Consider the following 13,282-nt stretch of genomic DNA (forward strand, 5'->3'; position numbering starts at 1 on the left):
TTGGTGGTGGTGTGCGATATCTGTGAGTTGGTATAGCAGCAGTGTGATGTGGCACTGTCCTTCTCATCCGGTATGCAGACCCCTTTAGAAGGTAGCCAACATCGACAGCAGACTGTGAGGCAGCTCACTAGATTTGGAAACATAGCTCATAGTGTATTCTAGGTGTGTGTGTCTTTTGCTTTGGAAGAATTTAGATGTGATTGTGTTTGTGAGTTTTATCTCGCCAAGCCTGTCAGTTCATGACCATGTATCTGCAGGAGCTCAAAGGAAATAGTCTTGTGAAAACAGCCTCTGCACCTTTCACCTTTCATCCACTCCAGTGTTTCCGAGGGCAACATCATAATTAGGCGAACTGTTCAATTTTGCATTCTGCTGCACTGTTCTTTTAGGCCGTCACGCTCCTTCCAGCCTCCTCAGCCTTCACGCAGCCATGCTTTAATCTTCATTTTCATTTCTGTAATGTGTTTTGCTTGTAGTTCCAGTAAAGTAGGTCTGAGCCTGATCTCACAGAGCACCCCAAGCACTCTTTGAAAACTTTTTGGCAGGCCGCTAATGATAAGCTATTACTGTATTCCTGAACGTCTGGCGAGAACCCATTTGTGCCGTTCAGTTAATGTGGAATGAGCTAGATCGGTGCTGGCTGATGGTTTCCCAAAAACAGAATTGGTTCATAATTAATATGAATTTGATTGCATATGAAGTCTGAAACTTTCATTTTCTAAAATGTCAAAGAATAAGAACTATTCAGAAAAGATTCTTTTATAAAAAAGGAGTTTATGTTATAGTTACATTTCATGTACTGGACCATACTGGGATCGCTGTAGTTAACACTAATGTGTCTGGATGTGGGCGTTACAGATGTTAATGTTCTCTGGATGTGATTAATTGTCTGATAAATCATTATGTATGTAATTAAAGGAGGAAATTGGAGGAATAGTTCACTCAGTAATGAAAATTGTGTTATTTTTACTCACCATCCTAACCGGTCTGACTTCCTTTCGCCTGTGGAACACAAAAAGAGAATTGTGCCGATTTCTTTTTTCATTTTGCTGCGGATAGTCCCCAATGGGAACTGAGTCTTTCAAGCTTCAAAAAGGATGTAAAACCCCAGAAAGGTGTAGTAAAAGTGGTCCATATGACTTGTGTGCTATATTCTTATATTCTATTAAGTGTTCTGAAATCCTATGAAAGTTTTGTTGTTGTTGTTGAGAACTTACTATACTCAATGATAATCCTTTCCTCTAGTAAACTGCTGTGAGTCATTAAGTTGCACTCGAGAACCAGATCAGTCAAATTTGTGAAAGAATCATTCAAGCTTGATATGTGAACTGTATTCAGTGAAAAGATTGGACTTTTCAAGGACGACCAGGCCTAAATGCATGGTCTACTTTTATTATACTTTGATAGTGCTTTTGATCTTTTTGTAGCAAAATATGAAGCATATTCAATAAAAATGAAGGAGAAGAGCTTTTATCCTACAACATGTCTTCATTTGTGTTCAGTCTAAGACAAAAAATGTCAACCAGGTTTAGAATTACAGAATATAATCATGAGTAAATTGTGTAGGTGTGTTGAAGAATCTTAAAAAAAAAGATGTGGTTTATTCAATCAGACATGATAAATTCATTCCACGAGCGAAGGGATTACCAAGTTAGTATTTGGCTGATGTTCTTGACACACTCCGTGTCTTATTTTCATGAACATATTTATCAAAAGTACCATTAAATTCTGTAGGGGTAAAAAGTTTGAATGAGAATAAATAACAAACTCCACTTTTAATAAATATGTAATGCATTTTCTTAACAGATTACATTTAATGATTACATGCATTACGTTTAACAGACAAAAAAAAATCCCCTTTTACCTTCTGAACTTTGTGACAAGATCTTCCCCCACCAAGAAATAAGTGACTCAACCAACGGGCACAATGCCAGCCCTCTACCCACGCTCCATGACCTTTCTCTCATGCACAGTCACATTCTGGCACATGCACACTTACAAATAAACACGTTTTTGTAAAGGCAGTTCTCTCTCTCTCATGCTTCTTCTTTTCCCCCTCCTCTCTGCCTGGCACTCTGCCAAACGTGTATATAGTCTGACTTCTCTGTAAATGGAAAATGACCATGCCTCTGTGTTTCAGGCCAGTACTCATATTCATACTGGTCAGCCAAAGTCAACCTTGACTGGTAAGAACAATAATTTCAGCTCTTATCACTTCGGATACTAAGCACTTTTTACAGAAACGACACCCCATAATTGTGATGTTAATCCTTGATAAATTTGGCTGATTTAAAGTGAAATGAGAATGTTATGTGGAGCTCTCTTTTAGGTTTAGCTAAAAAAGGCTTGTAAACTCTAAATATAAGCAAGTAAATACACTGAAAAAAATAATAATAATCATTTTCCCTCACTTGAACCATGCCAGCTTTGGAGCTAATATCTGAAATCTTTTCCTGCATTCTTAAACAGAATGTTCTTATTGTGCATGATTTCATATTAAGTATTTAATTCATTTTAAGAAATAATAAAAATATATAGGCTGTTAAGCCATTTGAATGGCATCAAACATCTAATTAAGTAATCTAAAAAAAAACAAGTAAAATTTTTAAAGAAAATAATATTTTTATTGAACAAGAATATCCTAAATTGATATAAAGTGGAAGGCTTTTGTTAACAAAAAATATTGTCTGAAAAATATGTCTGAAATAAAACCTGTTCTTTTGAACTTCCTATTTTTGTTGTCTACAAAAATATTAAGCAGCACAACTTTTATAAACACTGATAATAATAATAAAAGTTTTTGGAAAAGCAAACCAGCATATTAGAATGATATCTGAAGGATTATATGACACAAAACTAACTGCTTTGTATCACAGGAATACAATTAATAAAAATATATATTAAATTAGAATATAATATTATTGTTTAACTGTAATTCTATTTTTAAAAATACGTACGCCACCAATTTTTTACGCCACCAAAAATCGCACTATCCCCAAACATTTAAATAATAGTGTACTTGCACTATGTATATATAAATTTGGTAACACTTTAGAATATGGAATGCATATTCACTATTAACTAAGAATTTTCCCTGAACAAACTCCTAATTTGTTGCTTATTAGTAGTTAGTATTGTAGTTGATAAATTTAGGTATGGCGCAGGGTTAAGGAATCTAAAATATGGTCAGCTTTTTGTACTTGCTTTTCAATTGAAAAATATATTTATCATATATTTATCTAACTTTATCTCAGACTCATTCATAAGATAATCTTAATGTATTATTCCTTGAAGCATTTTATCAGCATCAATATTCTCAGGAATACTCAATTTATTTATTAGTCTAATATTATACAGGCATGAGCATAACATGTGAATGTGATTTGCCTGACCTTTCCAAATTTATTCCAGCATTTTTGCCATTTATGCCAGTGGTCATGATTTAAATGGCTCATCGTTCTCTGTTGGTCCATAAAACTTTACTAAACAGAATAGATCTTACTGGAGTATAAAGCCCCTCCCCACAGGTGATCCATAAAGTCAATGTGTTACCATGTGAATCTGCCAGAGGCTTTAATATTAAGTTTTAGCCAGTCTCTGTGGTCTTATTCAGACCTAGCCCTCATTCCTCAAGTGTTGATCAGTGATGGCTTTCAGCATCTTCATCCTACTTCGAGTCATTGGACCAAATTACTCCAGCTGCTCAAACACAGTCCATGTTTATAGAGCCCAATAAAGCATGATTTCCTCCAATCATATAAATTATGTGTTTTAAAACACTGTCATTAGAGAAATGACTACACTATGTGCAAGGCTAATGTATAAAGCCTGGTCTCAGTCACGGGTCATGTCTCTGGCAATGAGCTTGGCCCAAAAAGCATTAGATCATGGGGTTTGGTGTGCCCATAGATGATATCACTGAGGAACCATTGTTACAGAGAAGGCTGGATACTGTTACTTAACACTATTCATGCTAACCTGCTACGATTAACAAATAAAGCTGGTCATGTCATTTCGCAGTGAATATGAAACAGCTAGCTTGATTGTTAAAGGGGGATTTCACCTAAACCTTTTAAGTCGGTATGAAGTTTTTTTTTTTTTTGATTCATTTGTGTATGTGATTTATGGGGGGGGGGGGCATATTGTTTTTTTATACTGTAAAAATTGTATTTTCTATCCCCTTACACTAACCCTACCCCTAAAACTACCATCACACAAAACCTTCTGCACTTTTTGACACAAACATTAGTGTTATCGGCCGATAGACATTGGCAAAAGCTCATAAATAGGCGTGTAGCTATAGCGCTTTTGACAAAAGTGTGAAGGGGTTAGTTTTTCCTAAAGTCACCAAACTTGGTACGTATGTTGTTCTCATAAAACCCAGCATCTTTTTTAATTTACATTCATCAGCTATAAAGAAGTTGGCTATTTTTATTTCATGTGGAATTTATGAAAAATCTGGTTGATGCATTATTGCATACTCCTCCTCTGGGATTTAGCAATTCAAAACAAACTTTGTCAGCATGATGCCAAGATATTGAAGATGTTAAACTGCAAATGTTTTTTTGGATGTTTTGAACAGTGTTGTCATGGTAATTTATTAAAATAACAATTAAAAAGAAAACAGTAATTTTCTTATATCTTTTAAGTGCATTGTCTTAACTTCTCAAAATATTTTACATACCAAGAACAAGTAATTCTGAGGAAAAATCCTTTCATGAATTTCTGATGCTCTGGGGCATGACAGTCTATTAAAAACTATCAGACATTTCAGAAGACAGATGAAGTCTGTGATAATAAGGTTGTCCACTAGACAGAATCATAGGACAAGAAATATTTTAAGCCTGCTCTTTCTCCTGTCTGTTTCCATTCATTAGAATGACAAATAAATGCATAGAATCATCTCTAGGTTACGTATGTAACCCTAGTTCCTTTGAGGGAATGAGACACTGCGTCAAACAATGCTTTGGGGCATAGGTCTTCAACCCAGCTCCAGGGGACCCACTGTTCTGCAGAGATCAGCTCCAATCCTAATCAAACAAACCTGAAGAAGATAATCAAGGTCTTCAGTATCACTTGTAAAGTCACAGGCCAGGTGTGCTGAAGCAGGTTGGAAGTACAGTAAACTTTGCAGGACAGTGGGTTCCCAGGAGCATGGTTGAAGACCTATGCTTTGGGGAATGTGCCTAGCGTGAGCCCTCAGGGGCCACACCCACAGCTTCCACAACTCCGGGCGAGGGTGAATTATCGTGCCCTGCGCCTGTGAGAGTAGGCCTGTCCTGATCGGTATCTCCCATGGAGAGCCATCGAGGAGCAAGACCGGGTCTGTGAACCATACTCTGCCCGGCCAAAACGGGGCTACTAATAACAGATGGACCCCGTCCCAGCGTACTCTCGCCAGAACTCCCGGGAGTAGAGCAATAGGGGGAAAGGCGTACAGACGAAGCCTCGGCCAGGTCTGTACCATAGCGTCCAGTCCCAGAGGAACTAGAGAGAACCAAAGGGGACATTGTGATGTCTCTTCAATCGCAAAAAGGTCAAAAACTCTCCATATCTGCTTCACAACCTCGGGGTGAAGCCTCCGTTCCCCAGGCCTCTGCCTCAACAGTATTTCTGCTCCCATGTTTAGTTTCCCAAGAATATATACTGCTCTTAACAAGAGGAGTTTTATCTGGGACCACACAAGGATCTGGAGCTCCAGCATGTACAAGGGGCACGAACGCAGACCTCCCTGATGGCTGATGTAAGAGACCACCGATGTGTTGTCGGTGCGCACCAACATATGGTGACACCTTAGGTCTGGGAGGAAGTGCTTGAGTGCACGATAAACTGCTACCATATCTAGACAATTGATATGCCATGTCAGATGGCAACCATTCCACTGCACCCCAGCCAGTGAGGGATGCATCCGTCGCTAGTATTACACGGCGACAAGGAGTTCCCAGCACCGGGCCCTGATTCAAGAACCAAGGTTTCTTCCACATGTCTAAGGCACGGAGTCGGCGCTGTGTGACCTTCATAGTTTGAAATGGATTGCCCCTCGTAGAAAATGCCTTGGTCTTGAGCCACCACTGTAGGGTTCTCATGTACAGCAGGCCAAGAGGTTCACATTGGACGCAGCTGCCATCAAACCCAACAATCTCAGAAAATTGTTTGACAGTGAGTGACTGGATTTCTATGACTCTCTCGACTGAGATGAGGATCGACTCGATATGAGTAGGGGACAATCGTGCCTGCACCGTGGTCGAATCCCATACTACGCCTAGATAGGTGGTTCTCTGAACCGGAGAAAGTACACTCTTCTTGGCTTTCAGTCTCAAACCCAGCTCCCCATATGTGCGAGAATGACATATTGATGCCGAGCCGCAACCTGCTCTGACTGAGCTAAAATCAACCAATCATCGATATAGTTGAGAATGCGGATGCCCTGCATGTGCAGGGGAACCAGAGCCGCATCTACACATTTTGTGAACGTGCGGGGTGAGAGTGCAATGCTGAAGGGAAGTACTCGATATTTGTAGGCTTCGCCACCGAAAGCGAACCTCAGAAACTTCCTGTGTTGTGGAAGGATGGATATGTGGAGGTATGCATCTTTGAGATCTATTGTGACAAACCAGTCCTCGGACCTGATCTGACCTCCAACATGCTTGATCGTGGGCATTTTGAACTTCAATCTCATAACTGAACGATTTAAGACCCTCAAGTCTATAATCGGACGCAACCCCCCATCCTTCTTTGGAACTATGAAATACCGGCTGTAGAACCTGGACTCCCTGTCTTGAGGAAGGACCACCTTGATGGCCTCCTTCTCTAATAGGGTTTTCACTTCAGAGGCTGCCCTCTGAAACCCTGAGCTTCTGGCGTCAGGGCTTCTTGGCTGAGGACTTCTTAGCTTCAATAACTGCCCTCAGATCTTGCTTGGGCTTAGAAGACCTCGGCCGAGAACGTTTTAGGGTCTCGCGGTACGAGGAGCCAGGGTGCGGCTGGGGCATCTCCCGCCCAGATGCCCCGGAAGAGCGATGAGGGAGGAACTTATGGAAAGCCGCTGCTTGTTTGCGGGCCTCCTGAAACCTGTCGACGACAGAACTGAGTGCATCACCGAACAGGCCAGAAGGCTGAATTGGGCTGTCCATGAGGCAGACCCTGTCCCGCTCTTTCATCTCATACAGAGCCAACCATAAGTGCCTCTCCGCAGACACCATCGCTGCCATGGACCGCCGAATCGCTCGGGCGGTCTCCTTGGTGGTGTGGAGGGAGAGATCAGCATTCCTTCTAAGTTCTGATATATCCTGGGACTTGATCTCCTCTCCCTCGTCTAGCTCTTTCAGCAGGTCAGCCGCATACCCTTTGCCCAACCAAAGCTGACGTTGTTCTGAGCGGCTTGGACGGCAATGCCGGGGCCTTCAGAGATGATGCAGCACTGGGGGACTGATAGCTCACAAGCGTCTGTTCCACCCGGGGCATCGCTCTATAGCCATGTTCTCCCATCCCCACTACGTTGCCATAATAATCAGACGAGGGGATGTAGAGGCGGGCTGAGAATGGGCGTTTCCACGACTTGGCGATCTCTTCATGCAGGTCGGGAAAGAATGGAAGGCCCCGTCTAGGAGGTGGTTGACTCGCGCGCAGGAAGCGTTCGTCAAGCTTGCTTCGCTGCGGTTCGGTTGTTTTCTCGGCGGCCCAATCAATACTCAACCTGGCCTCTGCGCGAGTCACCACCTCCAAGAGCTCCTCATACTGCGGCGTGTGGGGTGGCGAATTTCTGTCAACAGACTCCACATCTACCTCCTCGGAGGAAGAGAGGCGGAGTGTCGATCCCTCTCCCTGGGTGGAAAGAACCGTAGAGCGTGCTACCGACTCCAGAGATTGGACACCGGATCTGGTGGAAGTGGAAGGAGATAGGGACTCGCCCGTCTCCATTCCCTCTGCCAAATCCACTTGCGAACCCCACGGGTGCAGCCACCGTTCTGCCTTGGCAGAAGCGGGACCAGCACTGCGGGAAACGCTGGCGAAGGCCCCCTCCTCGAAGAGGGCCCTCCGGGAACAAAGCAGCCGCACTGACATTCTCTCACGCGGACAGCACTCCCAGGCTCTGTTCCCAGGCAGACCACGCATAGGCTGTGTATATCCCCGCTCGTTATACATCATGGGCAGGGAGGAACACATCACCTTCAATATGCTTTGATTTCGCCTTGCTCTTCGACATGACTTGGAGCTCTACTGGACAGACAACAGTAAATAAGACTCACAAGACAAACAAATGACATTTCATAGATCCTTCAAAGTTTTATATATCCTTTCTTTTCTGTGAGTGTATATATGTTTCACACTCTTGATATTCTAGAGTAACCCTTACACAGTTGTGACTCGACAACCAGACTGTCAGAGGGTTAAATGCATGTGCCCACCATGTACTGTTTTCTTAATGCCATGGTGGGTGGCGGTGGCACCAAGGTTTGTGCCTTGCATCACTGCTTGCAGCTATATTTAAACTTTATAATTACTTGACTTTGAACTTTGACATCAGAAAGCTTGATAGAGAGGTTCACAGAATTTTAAAGTGGGGAACTGAAAGCACTACTATAATAAAAACTTTATTTAGTTATTTTTTTATCATCTCCCATTCCATTTCATCCTGGGTCAGTCCTTTATAATTCATGAATTATGACACATATAGTATTTTTATATTTGATTTATATTTAATTTATTTTACTTATTTTATGATCTGCTACATTTTGAATTATCTTTGTAAGAGTCCACTGTAATCTGTGTAATGATATATAACTAGAGTGAAATAGAGATGTTTGGCTTATTCAGGCAACTGCTAGTAATAGAAGCCTCCCCACTATGCAGCAGAAGCAATTCATTTTTAATTAAGCCAAGCTGATTGTGTCTTCAAACCGCTCCATTGAAATGAGATATTAATCAGTGATATTAAAACTTGTTTTCAAATATTAAGACCGGTTTTATTTTTCTTGTACCTTTGACAAATATTTAGTTCGTTTTATGCACAAGCCTCACTACATTTTGTTACATGTCTCCTTAAAACAAGAATAAACTACACTTAAGACACATTACCTGTTTTACTATCTTGTCTAGTTTTGCTTCAAGTAAATAAAAAATATATTTTTTACTGAAAAACAGACAAAATTCAGATTAAGAAAAAACTAGTTTAACTTTTTCAAAAGAGTCTTGATTGATTCACACACATAGAAATCCATATTCTCCCCCACTCACTTGGCTCACACACACACACACACACAAACGATCTTACAGTAGTACTTTATGCATTCACACACTGTGTGGGACTGTGCCCTTTCTCGCACAGTTGCATTCTCTTTCACACACACACAGACGTTCTCTTTCGAAGCCCCCACACTCTCTGCTCCTCTGTGACACACAGCACTGGGCCTCAGTTTGAGGTCAGAGGACATAGAACATCTGTGTGGGAGCACTGAGCTTGCTGAGTGCCAGAAAGTGGGCCAAGGCCCATTTAGACTGCAAAGGCAGGAACACACTTACTCACATACAGTATACACACACAGCTATGCACATGCCAGTTACCGGTCAAACATACAGAAAGCATGGAGCAGGAGTCTTACAGTCATTTGCCACATCACTATTTGCTGAGCATAAACTAAAAACACACATTTGCACTCAACACCACATGTCAAAGTCATTGACTTCTCTGGACTCTAATGGTTGGAAAGACTCTTCATGAGTCATGACTTTCAATCTACTGTAAATGCAGACTGCTTTTTTTTTAACAGACACTACATTGTTGGAGCAAAGAACATGTACATTGCTTTTTTATCACTCATGCTTAATAATACAGAACTTAAATTCAGAATTAAAAGTCAAAGTGGACATTTTGAACACAAACAAAGTTACGGACCGGACCTCTGATTGGTTGTTTTTTACCGGGAGCGGATGACTTTCTGCAAATGGCAATAGGAGCACTGGAGGAGCCAGAGGAGCTTGATTTTTTCACAGATTATCTGTCTCATATTCTACTGTTAGGACATAATGACAGGTTTAACAAATATGTAAAAAATATATTTTTACAAAAGTTACCTACTGGATCTTTAATGTCATTAAAAAATGTGTAGGATTTAGGGCTGCCGATTGAATGTGTTGACTGTAGTGTGATTAGTAAAAAAAACACAATAAGTAATGTACAATTAAAAATCTTTATATCCAAAGACATTATTTAGAAATAATAATGTGTTAAGAAATAAGTGTTAAAAATAATAAATAAAAAAGGACTAAAATAATAAAAAGTAACATAATTACACAAGTGACAAAAGTACTGTATCAGCAAAATAAATAATCATAAGACATTTTATTTTAAACATCAAGTAGCGACTTTACATGTACAACTCATTCAATGTAGTTTGGATTGTATTTTCTTGTACATCTTGTAGTTTTGTTCATAAAAGTGAGGGCCTTATTTGGCTTCTACCAATGGATGAATTTGTGCCTTCTCCCTTTTAAAATTGATTAGCTTATTTATTTTTCTACTGTAAATGGTTTATTATACATTTAGCCCATTAACATTTATCATTTTTAACAGATGTACAGACCCATTTTTGGGTCACTGCTATAAAAAAAAGTTTGCATGACTATTTCATAACGTTATGGTTATGTACGTGAAGTGTTTGTTCTACAACTTGTTGCAACAAACTTCTTAACTTTCCCTAATAGCTAATAATTGTTTACTTAAAGAGATAGTCCACACAAAAATGTACATTTTGCCATCATTTACTCTTCTAAATGGAATTCCAAAGCTTTTTTAACAGGCCTTTCATTTAGGGGTGAACTATCCTTTTAAAGAGTTTGTTGCAACCAGGACCTGCAATTTGATGCACCAAAGTTCTGACACACTGGATCTTTAATGTGAATGAATGTACACCAGAGGAATGTGGAGTAAAGCAGATTTAAGGAGGTTAAGGAGTTCAGCCTTACTTACTTCAGCGTACCTCTGAAATAAACCAAACAATTTGTTCTTGGCCATGTTTCAGGCCAAATGTTTATCAATTGATTTACATACAGATTACCATTTAAAGATACAAGAGGGGAGGGGGAGTTTGGACAGAATGATGATAGTGCTCGGTCTGTAAGATGCCTAGTGAAAACTCCAGGAAATGGACACTATTTCCTTGACTCTAGTACATTGCACCTTGATGTTTATCTGTTGGAGAGTTGGGGCTGGCCGAAGCCTTTGTAATGGGCCATGCAGGGAATGTGTTTACTCTCAGTAGTCATTTACATGCTGCATTTCTACTTTTAAACATTGCACAGAGACTGTTCTAGCTGTGGCTCTTTTTGAGTTATCTGCAAATGTAGGTCGGATTTACAATGAGGATATGTATCGTTAACTGCTGAATGTAGAATACATATATAATTTTAATGCATTATAGAGGCAGTTTATAAAGTAGATCAACCCAGATATTTAGTTTAGAGTGCAACATGTCTGTCTTCTGTAAATATTAATATATAAAAGCTACAGAGTTACAGCATATTCAAAATATACTGAGCAGCCACAAATTTTCTAATGCTTCACATTCAAAAAAAAAAACTTTCAAGTGCTCAACTTTCAAAAAGTAACTTTAAAATGCTTAACTTTCAAAAATAACTTTCAGGTGCTTCACTTTCAAAAAGTACTTTTCAAATGCTTAACTTTCAGGTGCTTAACTTTTTAAACTATTTTTTAAGTTTAACTTTAAAAAACTAGCTTTCAAATACTTAACTTTTAAAATCTAATATTCAAATTCATAACTTTCAAAAAGTACTTTTCAAATGCTTGTATATAAATAACATATATTTATACTTTAACCAAGGGCTTTGACAAACTTTGCTTTTCTAGCTATAATTTGGGTAATGTGCAGGTCACACATACCATGTACTTTTTAAAACCAATCCACAGAGACAGCTAATATCATCCAAATTCGGCTCATTTGACCATCAAATCTATTCTTGACTCTGGTTGACCCAATGAAGGCGCCTACACTGCTATTAAAAGCTCTATATTTAACCAAATATATTAACAGTCCTCTCCCTCCCCCATCTCTTGTAAGAATCTCTCTTATGAGGAAACCAAGCTACAGAACAACCAAGGTCGTCATGCGCCTAGAACTGTGACTCCTGATAGTCTAGTGGTAACAGGATATTATATACATGTTATACTATTTATAATGACACAAGCAAAATTGCAACTGAACTCAACTGACAGCAATCTACTTGTAGATTAATGAACAGAAAAAAGCAGAACTGACATTTGATAACACTGTTTATGTTTCACTGAAAAAATAAAATAAAAAGAACTATTATTACTTCAAATAAAACTTTACTTGAGCTTTCACTGTAATAATTAATATAATTTCTTTAGGCTCAATACTTTTGAATTATGAACAGAAGCATTATTAATGCCTTTGCTGTCTCTATAACAGAATAGTAAGAATATTAGTCCTTTAAGTCCTGCATGAGTTTAAACCATCAGCATGGGACACCGCAAGTTTGGACGACTGGCAAAAGTCATTTTCACAAAATGTTGACATTGAAATGGATATATAATCTCATTCAATTCTAAAAGTCTTTGGTGGTGTTGTGCTGACAAATTCATGACATGTGGATAGATAGCCTGACAGCCATCCTCTCCTGTTGTGTCTTATAGATAAATGAAACTATTTGCACTTCAGGTAAAATAATATTGCCACAATATTTTCTGCTGTTGTTGAATAAGAGCCTGGAGTCATAAAGCCACAGTGCTGTTTTCCTGATATTGAGCTAACCACCAATAAAGGAAGACTTTGTCCATCTAAAGATATTTTGCTATGATAAGTTTTAAATTTTCCACAAGCCACATTCAGTTGTCAAACAGGTCTGTTAGGCAGCATTCAGAAGTGTGCGGTATTTTAGTACAGTCATGCACTCAAACCGACTTGCAGTCCAATCGTTGATATCTATGATCTCTTGAGATTATTCACAACATCACTACTGACTCCACCCTCACAGTCACTGCCCAGATACATAGTAATATTTCTGTTGTAAATGAAGAAAGAGATAAAAGAGAGAGGGAAGCCATCTTGTAAAACACGCTGATTGAATGAGCTTTCAAGAAATGACTGTACACACTAAACACTTTCAAAAATTATTGGTTTCAGTACATAATTTTTTTTTGCCTAAGGTGCTTAGTTCATTTCTTTAAAATTTGCATGTGTGCGTGTGTGTGTTTATATGTGTACTGTATATGTGTATATAGCCCCTTTCACACTGTACGTTG

General features: G+C 39.3%; 1 long non-coding RNA gene across 1 annotated transcript in view; it reads left to right on the top strand.

Moving 5' to 3' along the window:
• The first annotated feature begins 2,099 nt into the window (after window positions 1-2,099).
• Window positions 2,100-13,282, top strand: part of LOC113056220 (uncharacterized) — a 28,657-nt gene continuing 17,474 nt past the window's right edge. Inside the window, exon 1 of the long non-coding RNA XR_003277675.1 lies at window positions 2,100-2,186. This is a non-coding gene — a long non-coding RNA (uncharacterized LOC113056220). The remainder of the gene's footprint in view (window positions 2,187-13,282) is intronic.

The sequence above is a fragment of the Carassius auratus genome, chromosome 37 (assembly GCF_003368295.1).
Source record: "Carassius auratus strain Wakin chromosome 37, ASM336829v1, whole genome shotgun sequence".
Lineage (NCBI taxonomy): Eukaryota > Metazoa > Chordata > Actinopteri > Cypriniformes > Cyprinidae > Carassius > Carassius auratus.